Source organism: Euleptes europaea, chromosome 15 (assembly GCF_029931775.1).
Source record: "Euleptes europaea isolate rEulEur1 chromosome 15, rEulEur1.hap1, whole genome shotgun sequence".
NCBI classification, from domain to species: Eukaryota; Metazoa; Chordata; class Lepidosauria; order Squamata; family Sphaerodactylidae; genus Euleptes; species Euleptes europaea.
In genome coordinates this window covers 38,980,448-38,996,274 of record NC_079326.1, presented here as the reverse complement: position 1 = coordinate 38,996,274, position 15,827 = coordinate 38,980,448, and the positions used below count along the sequence as shown (strand labels likewise).

The window sequence follows — 15,827 nt, the reverse complement described above, 5'->3', positions numbered from 1 at the left end:
TTTAGGGGGAGGGGAATGGAAATTAATCCAATCCCTAAAGGTAAAGGTCCCCTGTGCAAGCACCGGGTCATTCCTGACCCATGGGGTGACGTCACATCCCGACGTTTCCAAGGCAGACTTTGTTTGCAGGGTGGTTTGCCAGTGCCTTCCCCAAATCCAATCCCTTATGTAGGGCAATATCCCAGCACTCACTTGGTGCAGGGTATTCCAACTGTTTAAAGCAGCAGAGTTCAAAACAGCCAAAAGCTATATGGAGGAATATAAACAGCACTTGTATTAAAATCGAAGAAAACTGTGTTTAATAAATGTTTACAAAGTCCTTTAAACAATCAACGTTTTCCTTGTGAGGTTTCTAGTACTTTTACCTCATATCAATTGAAACATTGTTACATCTTTATAGAGTGTGAGGCAGAGGGAACACAGAGTGATAGAGTGAGATTGAGTGAAACTGAATGACAGTTGCAAGTGTCAGTTGGCAAGTAACTGTCACCAGAAGGGAGGGGCTGATTCTACAGGAGCACAGAACACTCTGACAATCAAACTAGGCTCCAGCGTTCAATCCAACATTATTCATAGCCAGATTATTTTATTTATTTACGTTGTTTATGGTCTGCCTTTCTCGCTTGGACTCTTTGCAGATTACACAGAGTGAGTCAATGGCCATTTATGCATGGGAGGTTTTGCCTTGGATTTGCTGCTCTCTAGATGCACATTTTCCCCATCCGAATTCTCAAAACTCTGCATGGGGGCTTATTTTTGAGTTTTGTGGAAAGCCAGGAGAGTGGGGAGCCTTCTGACCTCCTCAGGCAGGCTATTCCATAAGCTGGGGGCCACAACAGTGATGGCACATGTACAGGTAGGTCATTGTTGTGGCTTCTGTGCAGTATCACATGCGCAGGCCAGCCATCAAGAAAAAACTTTCCAAGCTTCTAGTATGATCAGCTCTGAAGGATCATTCCCCCTCCCCTCCGTCCCACATGTTCAGGTTGTTAGTGTGGCCGCACTTCTTGCGGCAGTTCACGGCCCGGGGGTGCAGGTGGGCGTAGCACTTGTGACAGATCATCTTGTCACAATTGTACTTCTGGGCGAGCTGGCGAAGGGAAAGCTAGATGATTCCTCTGTGGAGGCGCAGCACCAAGTGAAGGGTGGATTCTTTCTGGATGTTGTAGTTGGACAGTATGCGTCCATCTTCCAGCTGCCTCCCTGCAAAGATGAGACGTTGCTGGTCAGGATAACTTCCTTATCCTGAATTTTTGGTTTTACGTTCTCAATTGTGTCACTGGGTTCCACCTCAAGGGTGATTGTTTTCCCAGTCAGGGTTTTCACAAAAATCTGCATGGTGGCTGCCAAGTTTCACCCGCCACACACTCCTTCTAAGCCTCCCCTAGCTGAACGGAAAGAGGGGGGAGAGCATGTTTACAACCGTTATTTCGTTGAGCAGCCACGCACCCACTGTCAAGGAGCTGTGGTTCCCACAATTCCTTGCTGAAGCTATTTCAGTGGTTCAGGCTTTGGGGGCCTGCTTAAGTTTGATATTAAACTCTGAACAGTTGGAATGCAGGCATTCCAGCTGTCAATTTACAGCGGTGGGAACAGTTTCACTTGTAAAGATTCACTCCTACAAGGAGGTAGATAACACCCAGCTGTGGGTCATTTGCAGCTATGCTTTGCCCTCTGTAAATTGAAGGCCATTTGTTACCAGGGCAACAAATCTGTCAGACAAGGTCTTATCATTTGCTGATGGGCGCCAGGTGGACTGAGTACTGCGGACCCAGGCCCACTTTCGACCCCCCTGATGCAATAGTGGGCCAATGTTTGACACATCACTAATTACTGGTCTATGGGTATCTTTGGATTCTCATTGGATCTTGTGCGCTCACACCACTGAGATTGGGACGATAAATGTAGCCAGTTGAGAACCATAATCTATGAATGCTTGAGGTATGCGGGCAGCATGCCAGGCTTCATCAAAACCCATTTTGATTTACCCTTTTAGGGCAGAACTCTGTCAGATTGACTTTTGGAACAATTCTGGATGCTGAATCAAGATGCAATAACTTTTGTGGAACTGGTAAACCTATTTGAAACTTGCCTAAGCTTTTTGCCAAACTTTTGAACTTTAGAATCTTAATGTGTAGTTAGCTCTTTAAGCCTTTTGTTATTTTCTTCTGAACTGCCTCATGAATCCTTTTGCTTTCTGTATCGAGCACAAATCTTTAAACCTGTTGGGCCTCCTACCCTGCAGGGCGAGCGTTACGCACTAATTTGGCATCAGCAGGCAGAGGCTGCCCTTATCCTCTGCCTGGGGTTAGACTGATCGAATAAGGGCTGGTGGCAGCCCACCAGCTGAGCCCAGGGGACTCCTGTGCTCAGTGTTTGGTTAAAAGTAGCTGTTGGGACCACCTTCAAGGAGGAATGCCCAGCTGAGGCTGACGGCCCTCCTCTACACCCACCTCCAGGATAAGTGAGCTTGCTGCTCTCCCATGTGGGACTGAACAGAAGTCACAACAATGAAAACAGAGTTGCACTTACCTGTAACTATTGTTCGAGTGGTCTTCTGTGCAGGTACACATCCCCCCTCCTTCCCCGCTGTGGACTGCTTGTCACGACTCAGGCTCCTCCACAGCGGCTAATGGAGAAATGAGGGAAGAGTTCTCCCCTGCCCCTCCGTCGTGTGCCCATTGGGTGGGCAGAGCTGTTGGCTCTAGCACAGGATGGGGGGGCAGCGCTCCTTCACAGCTGATCTTACTAGAAGCTTGAAAAAAAATTCTCTGTGTCTGGCCTGCACATGCGCAGTTCCCATGCGTGCCTGCACAGAAGATCGCTTGATGAACAACAGTTACAGGTAAGTGCAACTCTGATTTGTTGATGTTGCCCATTTGCAGGTGAGCACCTGCAGAAGACCTTGCTCAGATGAGCGAAGCTGTCCTGGTGGTCAATAGGGGGAGAGGCAGACTAGCAAATATGAGGGTCCAAGGCCATGAAGGGCTTTGTATGTAACAGGTAACCAAAAGAGGCTGGGAAAAAAGCCTAACAACAGGATGAATTCTGATGGCTCAGTGGTAGAGCGTCTGCTTGGAATGCAGAAGGTCCCAGGTTCAATCCTCGGCATCTCCAGTTAAAGGACCAGGTAGTAGGTGATGTGAGAGACCTTCAGCCTGACACCCTGGAGAGCTGCTGCCAGTCTGAGTAGGCCTTACTGACTTTGATGGACCAAGGGTCTGAATCAGTATAAGACAGCCTCATGTGTTCACTATATACTGAATTAACGAAGCTTTAATGCAATACAAATAATAAAAATTCAATTAAAACCAAATGCTTTTCAGTCGCACGGCCTCCTGAGTGGAACAGATTATTAAAATACACACCATAAAGTAAAATTATTCAAAATACAACATCTCTGACTTAAGCTTTAAAACATGAAAAAAGAAGAAATAGGGGAAAGAAGAAGATCACATGGATTAATTATTGTGTGAGTCATTTCTTCAACACATATGGAAATTTTCATTCTCAAGTAGGTCTATTCAGACTGTTCCCTGCCCACGTGTCAAAAAGTGTTATACATGTGTATGGATTTCAATACTTCCCACATTCAACAAGAGTTCCTGCTTTTCTTCTACCCTTCCTAGTGCAAGTTTGTTGATATGTCAATTTTGTTCAATCAGGGGAGCCCCCTTTACTGGTCCAGAAGCCAAAACACTTCTTCTTTCTAGAAATACATTTTGCTGTGCTTTGCCCAAAATTTCCAAGTATATAACAGAAAACTGTGGGGGAATCCCATCTGTTTTCTTTTCCTGCACAGGGCTGGCTTTCCTGCCCATCCCAAACAACCTCCTTTTGGCTCCCTGCTCCAAGCACATGCCTTCCTTTTCCTGCCTTCTGGCTTTTCCTTCCAGATTCTGTTCATTGATAGATGAACAACAGAAAAAGCACGCATATCAGTTTTGTTCACTACATAAATCTGTAAGATCAGTGCAGAATTCCTCATAATGCAACAGCCCAAGGACTGTTAACTGGTTCTTGTAGGTTATCCGGGCTGTGTAACCGTGGTCTTGGAATTTTCTTTCCTGACGTTTCGCCAGCAACTGTGGCAGGCATCTTCAGAGTAGTAACACTGAAGGACAGTGTCTCTCAGTGTCAAGTGTGTAGGAAGATATAGTCAGAAAGGGGTTGGGTTTGAGCTGAGTCATTGTCGTGCAAAAGTAATGTGCTAGTCATTGTCCTGCAAGTATCAAGATAATGTGCTAATGACGGTGTGGTCAAACACACAACCAAGGCATGTTATGCTTAGACAATTAAGTCCATTATGTGCTTGTACTTTGATTGTGCCATAAAGCAACATATACATCAGGGGCTTCTGAAGTGCCCCCAATAAAGGCCTTTTACCTGTGGCACTATGAACTGCCCCTGTGTACATAAACAGGTGCAGGAATCCTCCTTTTAGACGTGACACCTGTGTAGATAAACGTGTGTAAAGAACTGCCACCCCCTCTTCTTTTCATCTTCCTTTCCTTTCACTTAGTCTGCATAAGCACCCACATACACTAACATTCCTCAAGCTGCAACATCCCAAACACTGCCGCCTTCCTCTGCTTCGCTAGTTGTTATCTCGTTAAAGGGACCTTCGCGTCCCAGCAAAAGAACTTGCTGATTGCAGAACTGCTTGTTAAAAATGACACCGTGGGAAAAGTAGAAATGTATCTTTATTGAAGACAATTGTTAGAAGTGTATAAAGGTTGATGAATGCTGAACTACAGTGTGATTCTTTCTGCAGTATGATTCTTTTGGTTTCGGCTGGAGAAACTTGATCTCAGCTTGTACTGTTAAACTGGTACCATTAAATAGCATAGGCTGTAAAAGTAATTCCTGATCTCCAGTGCTTTATCCTTGATCAGATCTACCTGGGGTAACATTTTAGGCACAACACTTCCAGTCTTTTTGAGCTTTCGGGCACCTTTGGACTTCTGACCTAGCTTGGTGGGTGCAGCCACAAAACGTAGGAGGTAGAGCCAGTGGCAAATGACTGCCCCAGCTTACCTTGAGCCACACAGTGAAGATCTTTGCACTGAGATGGTAGCTGCTGCTGAAGTAACGTTTTTTTAAAAAAACTGCAAAGCCAATCAAATCTCCAGTGGCCAAACCAGAAGCCTTGCTTGGCAGAAGGCCCCCCTGGCCATGCTCACTTTTCAAAACACCCTTGGTGGGCACTAGGAAAGGTGTCAGTGGGTGCCACAGGCAGCATGTTGGGGACTCCTGATCTGCATCTTCTCAGCTGCAAGGCATGGGGATACATGCACCAGAATTATGATGCGTATTCTTTCTGAGCATTCTGTATCTCATAGTCTACAGATAATGGCAATCGCAGCAGAGGTGGATTTTCTCACCAGCTGAATTTAGGCAGATCTCAGGGCTAATCTTCTCGTCTGCCTGAAGAATATCTCCCCCTGTCTGGCATATGTTATAAAGCAGGCAATTAATTTTAAACATTACTGGATTTGTACATTTTATGTGGGGGTGGGAAAACTGAATGTTGTAGAGTTTTAAAGTCTGGGCTGAATTGGTCTTTTGACCGCAATAAATGATGATTGATTGATTGAAGCAGGCAATTAACATCAACTAACATTTGATAGAGCAAGGACAGTGTCATAGGTCAGCCTGCCAACGCTTCCTCAGGCAACTACGCGGAGACAGCAGGGTGCGAACAGAGGAGCAGCCCCAGCAGACAGAAGACAGTGAAAGGAGTGAAGAACAGGAAATCTCACCGGGTCTATGGCCTGGCAGCTCAGGAGAACCAGCTGTGTCTGGGGTTCAGCCACAGGTGGCCTCGCCTGGAGGGTCGCTAGGGTTGCCAACCTCCAGGTACTAACAAAAATAAACATCTCTGTACTGTTACCATAGGTTAGGAAATTAGTACAAGAATATGCTGGGATATCTGCAAAAACAGTTTGTATTGGAAAACCAAACAAACAACAACAGCAAGTGCTATATACAGAAGCGTCAATTCACATCAGTGAAGTGCTATGTACATAAATTGCCATAAGAATATACAGCATTTTTTTTGTAATACGATGTATACTAGTAATTGATTATTGTATAGATAGTTTAGAACATTGTGTATTGTGTACTTTTGTGTAGATGTGGGACTGAAGAAGACTCCGAAACAATCGTATCCCAGCATTCCACCTTGTTCTTCAGTAACATGAACTTCTATTGAACATCTACCTGCGTTTAGGATACGAAAAAATATATGCCTAGATTGCTGACCCAATCTTTACAAAACTTGGGGGGTCTTGCAAGAAGGGTCCTTTGAAGCTCCGCTGAAAGTTTGGGACCTCTACTCCCAAAAATGCCCCCCCCCGGAAAGGCGCGGTTGTGTTTTTAATGGCTTTATTTGGCCGAATTTTTTCCCCGAACTTTGAATTCGCGCCGAATTGCACGGACCCGAAGTGGGGGAGTTAACCAACTCTTCTGCTTCTGCTGCTGCTGCTGCTCAGTTTCCCTAGCTAATGTGGGGGTAGGGTTGCCAGGCCCCTCTTTGCCACAGGCGGGAGGTTTTTGGGGGGAGGTTTTTGGGGTGGAGCCTGAGGAGTGTGGGGTTTAGGGAGGAGAGGGACTTCTATGCCATAGAGTCCAATTGCCAAAGTGGCCATTTTCTCCAGGGGAACTGATCTCTCTCGGCTGGAGATCAGTTGTAATAGCAGGAGATCTCCAGCTGCTACTGGAGGTTGGCAAACTATATGGGGGTAAGGGTCCCTTAGAAATATACCCACTTCTGCAATCTGGGTTTCCAGCTTTGTATTAAAATACTGACAACTCTCCAGCCTTTTTCCTTGCTCAGGCATAAAGGAAAATGGGCTCACAATTTGTTACCCAATTGTCTCAGTCACAAAGGGTCAGGGAGAGGAAAGAGCAAGGCAGCACTTTAACCAGAAGTGTCAAACATAAGTCCCACGGGCCGAATCCGGCCCCTTGAGAGCTGTTATCCGGCCTGCGAGACAGCCAAGACAGCCACCCCTGCCCCACTCCCGATCTGGGCTGGCGAGGCATGGCCCAGCCCGACCAAGTGACATTTATGTCTTATCTGGCCCTCGTAACAATTGAGTTCGACACCCCTGACTTTAACAGCTTGCTGGCTGGCTTCATGCTCATCTGTCCTTTCCACAACCCTTTGCCCTCCCCCCCTTTCTTGTTTGTTTCGTTTCCTTTTATGTCAGCAATGACAAGAGTGAGCCATGGTCAAAACATCTTAGGGTGGTTCTTTACTTGTGAGGCAGTTGTCATCCTTCATACAGTACACGTGGTTATCACGGTGGCTCCAGAGGGAGTTGGTAGCAATCCAGTCATCCCTGTCGTTTTCCCCCAACCATTACAGGACCAGTTTTCCCCAGGAGCTGATTTTGCCACTTAAAAAAAATTGCTGTGGAATAGAAGCATAGTTTCTGTGCTGTGGATGGTCTTTCTTATACTATTTCAGTTGATCCTTCCTGTACATTGCAACTTCCTGTCCTGTTACCCATGATCTCTGAGAGCAATGCAACTACAGCTGCCACAGTAGCATTAAAAAAATTAGCACTATAACAAACTTAAGAATTAACACCTTTCATCAGGAGGTGATTGGAGGTGTTTGTGAGAGGAAGTGTGTGGAGTGTCTGTCTAGAGTTACCTGAAATATCCTTACAGAGGGGTGCAAGAAATTGCTCCCTGGGAACTGGATGCATCGACAAGCCTCACCTTTCTCCAAACTAAGGTTTAAAGAAGCATAATGCTCAGTTTAGGCATCACCCATAACTTCTTGCGAAACCAAACAACTAAACCTTCATTTCGGAGGGCCAAAAGGAGCCAGCGTGGTGTAGTGGTTAGAGTGTTGGACTAGGAGAACCAGGTTCAGATCCCCACTCTACAATGGAAGCTTGCTAGATGGCCTTAGGTAGGGTTGCCGGGTCCCTCTTCACCACCAGCTGGAGGTTTTAGGGGCAGAGCCTGAGGAGGGCAGGGTTTGGGGAGGGGAGGGACTTCAATGCCACAGTCCAATTGCCAGAGCAGCCATTTTCTCCAGGAGAACTGATCTCTATTGGCTGGAGATCAGTTGTAATAACAGGAGATCTCCAGCTAGTACCTGGAGCAGGGTTGCCTTCTCACGAGGCTCTCCTTCTTGACATGACATTCCTGCTTCAGTGTTGCAGATTTTACATTTAAATTGCTGTTTGAGATGTTTTGACAAAGAAGGCCCCAGAACTTGGTTTAGATTCTTGTGTAAAATCTGCAAGCATGCATTTTTCACTGTTCTAGCTAGCTTAGCTTTCAGCCTTGAAGGAGAATTTATGAATAAATAGCTTTATGCCCAGAATAAGTCAACAAGTGGAACTGAGTTTGCAACAATTATTCTTTGGGATGCACAAAGATGTCTTACATTATGCCTTTAGAAAGCATCAGTCAGAAAGTTCAATACAGTTATGTGTTGGTCTTTGTAATAGCTTCTATATAAATTGGCCACACTCTATAATATCTGAATCTTACAGATTTGGAATTCAGTGAAACCTGTTTCCCCCTTTTCAGGCAGAGCTTTAGGCAAGAGACTTTGAAATGTAATGTTATTATTAGAGTCAAGTTATGCAGAATAGGAAAGACATGTACACTTATATAGGATTTATTTTTATGAGTATGCCAGTGTTTGGTGTACCTATTTGATTAATGTTTTGTTTAATCAGATCTAGAGTGATTCATTTTAAATAAAAGTTGACTGTTTGTTGGCTGGGGAAAACAGGGTTTTGCTTTGAACCTGGAACAAATAAATAACCAAACCTCGATATATCTCTATAGGAGCCCTGTGGCGCAGAGTGGTAAGCTGCAGTACTGCAGTCAAAAGCTCTGCTCACGACCTGAGTTCGATCCCGATGGAAGTCGGTTTCAGATAGCCGGCTCAAGGTTGACTCAGCCTTCCATCCTTCCAAGGCCAGTAAAATGAGTACCCAGCTTCCTGGGGGTAAAGTGTAGATGAATGGGGAAGGCAATGGCAAACCACCCCATAAACATAGTCTGCCTAGGAAACGTCGGGATGTGCCATCAACCCATGGGTCAGTATTGACCCGGTGCTTGCACAGGGAACTACCTTTACCTTTTTATCAATATCTCTCTAAAGATTAAGGACTCTGCCATGCAAAGATTGAATGTTGTAAGGGAACATTCAGTTGTCGAACAGCATTGTGATTTAGTGGCTAATACATTGCTTTGATTCAGTCAAAGAGGTTTTAATCTCCATCTGATTTACCCCTCACAGATGGGTTGCAGCAACCACCACACCAGGAGACACTGAATAGGGCAATACCATCTAAGTCTGTACATTCACATCACCACACAATCCTCCAGTTTAATGAAGAAGCCATCCTGCTTCAAATAAATAGGTCTTGTTTAATTCTGGAGGATAGTAGTACTTGGAGTTCGCTACAATAACAAAGTAAGTCTGAAACATTAACATTTTCCAGCTAAGGATGCCAATTTTTTTTTTCCTCCAGGAATGTTTCAGCGGCCCACAAAGATCTAGCAGGTGGTGCTTGTTCTGGCACAGAGATAAAGAAAGAGGAAAATATTCATTTCTGCCTGACAGGCAAGAGGGGGAAAAACAGGTTGGCAACTTTTATGTACTTACTTATTACATTGGTTAGTTCTGTTTCCACCCCCTTTCCCTCAAGCTCTAAATGTGATTTACAAGATGGAAGCAGTGCTAAGGTTGCCAACTGGTAAAAAAAAGTCCTATCTTTCAATAGAGGTTTAATATGCTGAAATGGGCCTCTGAAATTTTTCGTGGCTAAATAGCATTACTGCTACAGATCAAACTGATGTTAAAGGAACAGCTAGATGAACAAGTTTAAAATTTGGTAATTCATACATTAGGAGCCCCGTGACGCAGAGTGGTAAGCTGCAGTACTGCAGTCCAAGCTCTGCTCACAACCTGAGTTCAATCCCGACGCAAGTCAATTTCCGGTAGCCGGCTCAAGGTTGACTCAGCCTTCCATCCTTCCGAAGTCAATAAAATGAGTACCCAGCTTGCTGGGGGTAAAGGGAAGATGACTGGGGAAGGCCCTGGCAAACCACCCCGTAAACAAAGTCTGCCTAGGAAACGCCTGGATGTGACGTCAACCCATGGGTCAGGAATGACCCGGTGCTTGCACAGGGGACCTTTACCTCTTAACGCATGTATTAATACTGCCAATCTTTCATAGGGTTGACAGCATCCAGGTGAAGTCTGGAGATCTCCTGGAATTACAATTGATCTCCAGACTACAGAAACCAGTTCCCCTGGAAAAAATGGCTGATTTGGAGGGTGGACTATATGGCATTATGCCCCACGGAGGTCCCTCCCATCCCCAAACCCCACCCTCCCCAGGCTCCACCACCCCAAATCTCCAGGAATTTCTCAACCCAAAGTTGGCAATCCTATTTAACATCCTTGTGTGGAATTAAGCCACTGGGGAACCTTTCCTCTCTCAGCTCCTTTGGAATATACAGAGAGAGCAGGGTTGCCAGCCTCCAGGTGGTGGCTGGAGATCTCCCACTATTACAACTGATCTCCAGGCAACAGAGCTCAGTTCCCCTGGAGAAAATGGCCGCTTTGGCAATTGAACTTTATAGCATTGAAGTCCCTCCCTTCACCTCAGGCTCCACCCCCTCCCCAAATCTCCAGGTATTCCCAAACCGGAGCTGGCAACCCTACGAGAGTTGCAGGCAGCCTCAAGTGAAAAGGCTGGCTAATAATCATGGAGGTCAATTTCTTCTTGCCTCTCTGAAAGATGGAAGGAACACAGGGTTATAGCTCTTCCTAAATCCATTTTATATAGCACTTAATTTTTGTGTGTGTGAAGTACACTATATTCGTCTTTATAATAGGAACAATTGGGAGAAAAACATCCAATGGTAAATGTAGAAAACTGATTTTTGGAGTTTCAGACTTACTGGGTCCCCCCCGCCAGGGTTCTACAATACAAAGATTAATTACACATTTTTAAAGAGAGAGAGAGTTCTATAGCAGAATTTCAAAACAGTTTTGTGCATGGGCGTTATATACGTCGGCTATGTTATACATAATAGGAGTAATTTCTTCACTTTAATTAGTCTTATCAGGTTTTGTATTGTAGTGCCCTTGAAAAAGAGTGGCATGCTCGAAATGCATCGGCTAGACATAAAATCAGTTTTCTATGGCACCTTTAAATGTTTTTCTGTATATTATTCTAAAATCTGTTCATTTTAATTCTCTACTTTAGGACAATTTCCAGCAAGAAGCACTTTAGATTTTCTAGGTTCTTTTTCTCCAGTCTGAATTGTTCTATTCACATATCATAGGAGAAGCTGCAGCTTGATTCTGCGCGGACCCTAGAATACAATGGATCTCTTTGCAAGTAAATAATCATCATAATGCACCCTTGAAGGATGAAAGGCAGCACATAACCTATAATTGTTTTACAGCTGCCAGAACTCCCCTTCCCCAATTTCCCCCCTTCAAAACCACCCTGAGCAAAATGTATGCTTCAAGCACACCTTCACATATGGGAGTCTTAATGCTTGTAGCTGAGCAAAAGCATGCAGCAATGTACCTATCCATATTTACTCTGAATTAATTCCTGCAGATTACGATAGTACTTATGCACAAGTAAGTATGCATAAGTATGCAACTGATGTCCAAGAAGCAACACAATCTATGAGGGTGGGGAGGGAGAGATGGCTACTTCTTTCACCTCAAGCAGTTGTCTTTCATTCAAAAGAAGGCACAATCATATTGTTATTTGGGTTTATGAATGTGGCTGAAATGTCTGTGCTTGGAGTTTCTTGAACATGGTTTCAGGATATTTTAATACTACCTGTTTCAATGAGAATGATATAAGCTGTTCTGGGTCCCCATTTGGGGAGGGGAGGTCAGGTATAAACAGATAAAAAATAATCTGCTAAAACAGAATACTGAAAGCCATTTAACCCACCCCCAATCGAAAGGTCTTGCAGAGCTTCTTCAGAGTGTTGGTGAATCTCAAAGATGAGCAAGATTCATAACTGTGAGATAAACAAAATCTCCCACACATCCATGATGCCCAGATACTGCCCATCAACAGTGCCACGGGTACTCTGAACATTGGTGCTTCTAAGAGTGAAACATGTGAACTGACTGTTCAGATATTATGGGAAAGATGGTAAATTGTGGGATAAGAATAAAATTAAAGAGCATACTTAAAAGCCAATTGGGGATACATATCCCAGACCAATAATATGTAGGAAGTCCCTGAATGGAGTGTATCAATTATGCTTTAATCATGCCTTAATCAAACAACCTCTGTCGACGTCTGTGTCATAACTTTGTGATAAGAACGTGCCAAGCCATGGGTATTCCTCATTCAGTTATGTGATGTTTCATTTGTCTGAGTGATATGTTACAAGTTAAGGATAGAATAGATAACCAAGTAGAAATTAAGAACCAGTTTTTATGAGAAATCTTGAGAGAAATATAAGTGTGCCCTGACCAACAAAAGAATAGTCTCATTGTGTCTCAAGAGTTCTGTCTGTGGTAAAAGGATCTCACCAGGAGGTAAGGCCTGTTGTAAGAGACGTTTGGACCGAGAAAAGCCCACTTGCCACAGATTTGCTGGAAACTGACCATCTAGATACTGATGCTTTACTGGTCCATCACAGTCTAGCAGAATGGGCATCCACAATTCGTGATCCAAAAGCAGGCCTCACTTGTCACTAGGGACAGTGGTTGGGTTTCTGACTCCATCCATTTATCTTTTTTCTTTCTTTTTTTAGTATAGGGACATGGATTGAGAACATCTATTCTGTTTGATCAGCAGAAGTGTTTGGGCCATTTACATCCCTCTCTCAGCCTAACTTACCTTAGAACAGAACGGAACAATTTATTACCGTCAAAGACCAGCAAAGCCTAACCTACCTCAGAGGGTGATTGTTGTGATGATAAAATAGAGGAGAAATGATCTTGTAAGCTGCTTTGACTCCCCATTGGGAAGAAAAGTGGGGAATAAATATCAAAATAAATAAAATTGGTTCTAGTACACATAGGGGTATTTATACACATCACCCCCGCAAGGATTCTGGAAATACATGTTTGTTATTATGGGTTGGATTGACGTAGATGTGGAAGCACGTTGTCATTTCTCTAAAATAAAGGGGGGATCGGGTCATCACATCCTGCAACAGGGCAGAAAGACTTTCTTGTGGTTTCTGTAAAGGCTGAATCGGGCTGATTACTTGATTTATCACTTCCCTCTTTTTGAGGTCCTTCCTTTGCAGATAACTGACTTGCAGTCTGTCATACTTGCAGTCTGTTTCCTCCTTCCTTGCACAGCCTCTTCCAAAAGCAAAGAAGGGAACTGAAAATATGCATCACCGCCTTTGAGGGACTCTTCTTCACCACTGTGGAGCCCTGTTGGAAGGGTCACGGTTGGGAAAAGCCCATTTGCAGTAACCAAAGGAAAGGAAAGTCCCATCCGGATATGGGCTAGAGAATCCGTTTCTCACTGAATTTCAATTTACCTATTTATGGTGTCCACTTAAAACAAAAGGAGCCAGATAGAAAGTGCATGAGTAATTGGGAGCATGGGGGAAAGAACCAAAGGCATTTTTACCCAACTCACTTCAAGGTAGAAATCTGACAGCAGAAATCTGATGCAGTCACTGCAGAAGAAAACAATAAATGCCCCAGAGCCATCATGGTGACTTAATGTGGTCGTCTGGATGTTTCCGAACACCACCTTAAGCTGGCAGCTTGAGAGACAGCTGCAGACTGAGACGTAATACGGAACGGCTACAGCAGCAAAGCACCTGAGCCAAATTACTGAGGCTGGCTGACACATAGCCACCAAACGGCACAGCCGCAAGAAAACAAAAACTATGTTAAGGGAAAGGCATCATGAGAAGCCTTCCGCCTGAGTCCCCACCATTTGGTATTTCAACAAAAATGCATCTTTAATAATAAAAAGGGCACCTTGCAGGGATAAAATTAAGTACAGAAATTATAATTATAATGGTGTCCTTGAGAGCTAGAGTGGCGGACTCTAATCTGGAGAACCGGGTTTGATTCCCCTTCTCCTCCACGTGAAGCCTGCTGGGTGACCTTGGGCTAGTCACAGTTCTCTCAGAACTCTCTCAGCCCCACCTATCTCACAAGGTGTCTGTTGTGGGAAAGGGAAGGCAATTGTAAGCTGTTTTGAGACTTCTTAAAGGTAGAGAAAAGCGGGGTATAACTCTTCTTTTTCCTTACAGGAGTGGCAAATATTGTAAGCTGCATAAGTGTTTTTTTAAAATTCCTGGATGTTTTTGTCTTTTTAAAAAAGGGTCAACTACTACAGAAAGAATGCTCAATGACATTTGATTCGATCCCACATATTTCGGAAGCCAACAGTGATACCATAACAACCCTGTTAAAATAGTCCATGCAGAAGTCACGCCAGGTTTTCTGAAATTTTAAATCTTCTACAGTGCACTGACCTGAGTGTCAGGCATCAACATTTTATCACTCAGGTTCCCAGGATCACCATAAATGCATGCCCAGCCTTCACATTTCAATTATCTCGTCTTCTCTCTATCCGTTATCCAAGATATGTCTCCAATGGCAGTCTCAGCAAGTTGTGTTTGCACAAATTTAAATAATTTAGAATCAAAACACTGTCCCGTGAAATGATTCCTCTTAAATAAATTACATCAGGTGAGAGTTTTAAAGTTCTCCAACTCTTGAGCTGTCAAGCCAAGCAGCTCTGCATGCTCAGGCTGAAATGAGGCAAACAAGAAATATTATTCATGGAGGACAGCTCGGTGATTTATTCCCTCGGTGTAAACAGCAGTGCTATTAGCATGTGTGGATAATAATTCTGTAAACCCAATGCAAATATTTTACAACTTCAGCAATGAGATGATTGTTGCTTCTGCTACCAATTGAGGTACATTGGGAGTGAGATCTAAATGACAGCAAGAATGTGCACAGGTTGCTCCAGATATTAGTGCTGTTAGTGTGCCCTTAGAAAGCCATTCCTCTATTGCCTTACCAGGAATTTTCTCCTTACTGAACATCCGTATTCTTAGACAGAAAAACTGAACTGTAAATAAAATAAGGACTGAAGTAGTCCAGAGTGGCATTTTTAAATTCTTCCATTCAAAATGTGCTCATTCATACATGCATAAAGTTCTTTCCTGCACAATTTCTCCTCCAAACCCACTTCCTGTAGGAAAATGTTTTCAGAATCATCTTGGCCTGATCTTCTCTTCCTTGGCCTGACTCCTACGTCATCCTTACTACTATTTCATTAGTCTCTGTCCTTTTCCACCAACCATTTGTGTGCATCTAATGCTGGTTGCAAGTGTTCTGCATAGAGGCCACCGTTCCTCTGAGCTCTGGGCCCCTGCTAGCAAACTGCTAGTACTAAACAAACATGAAATGGTAGCCAAACTCAGTATACATTCATCTATCAATAAGACTGTTGCATACCGTGTTTATTCTACACCCCATAAATCAGGGTTAGGAAAGGTATAAAGTCACAATTCAAAAATAGAGTGTTCTATAATCGAAACTTTTGTTCCTTTACTTTGAAACAGTTTAAAAGGCTGTGTTTTCCCCCCCATTTTTGCCTAATTCTATGAAATCATTCCTAGTGAAATATTCACAATACAGCCATTGAAAGACTAATTGGATAGTACTGGCTAATGCTTTCTTTTCCTGCTCCCCACCACCCCATTTGTGTGTTACAAATGGGGGGCTCGAAATGTGCATCCTAAGCATGTTTACTCAGAAGTGAATTCTGCTGAGTTCAGTAGGACTTACTTTCTGGTAAGGAAGT

The 15,827-nt window shown here is 43.9% G+C and overlaps 1 pseudogene; it reads right to left on the bottom strand.

The window, feature by feature from the left end:
- Positions 1 to 952: 952 nt before the first annotated feature.
- LOC130487688 (ubiquitin-like) lies at positions 953 to 1,394 on the bottom strand (annotated as a pseudogene).
- Positions 1,395 to 15,827: the final 14,433 nt, after the last annotated feature.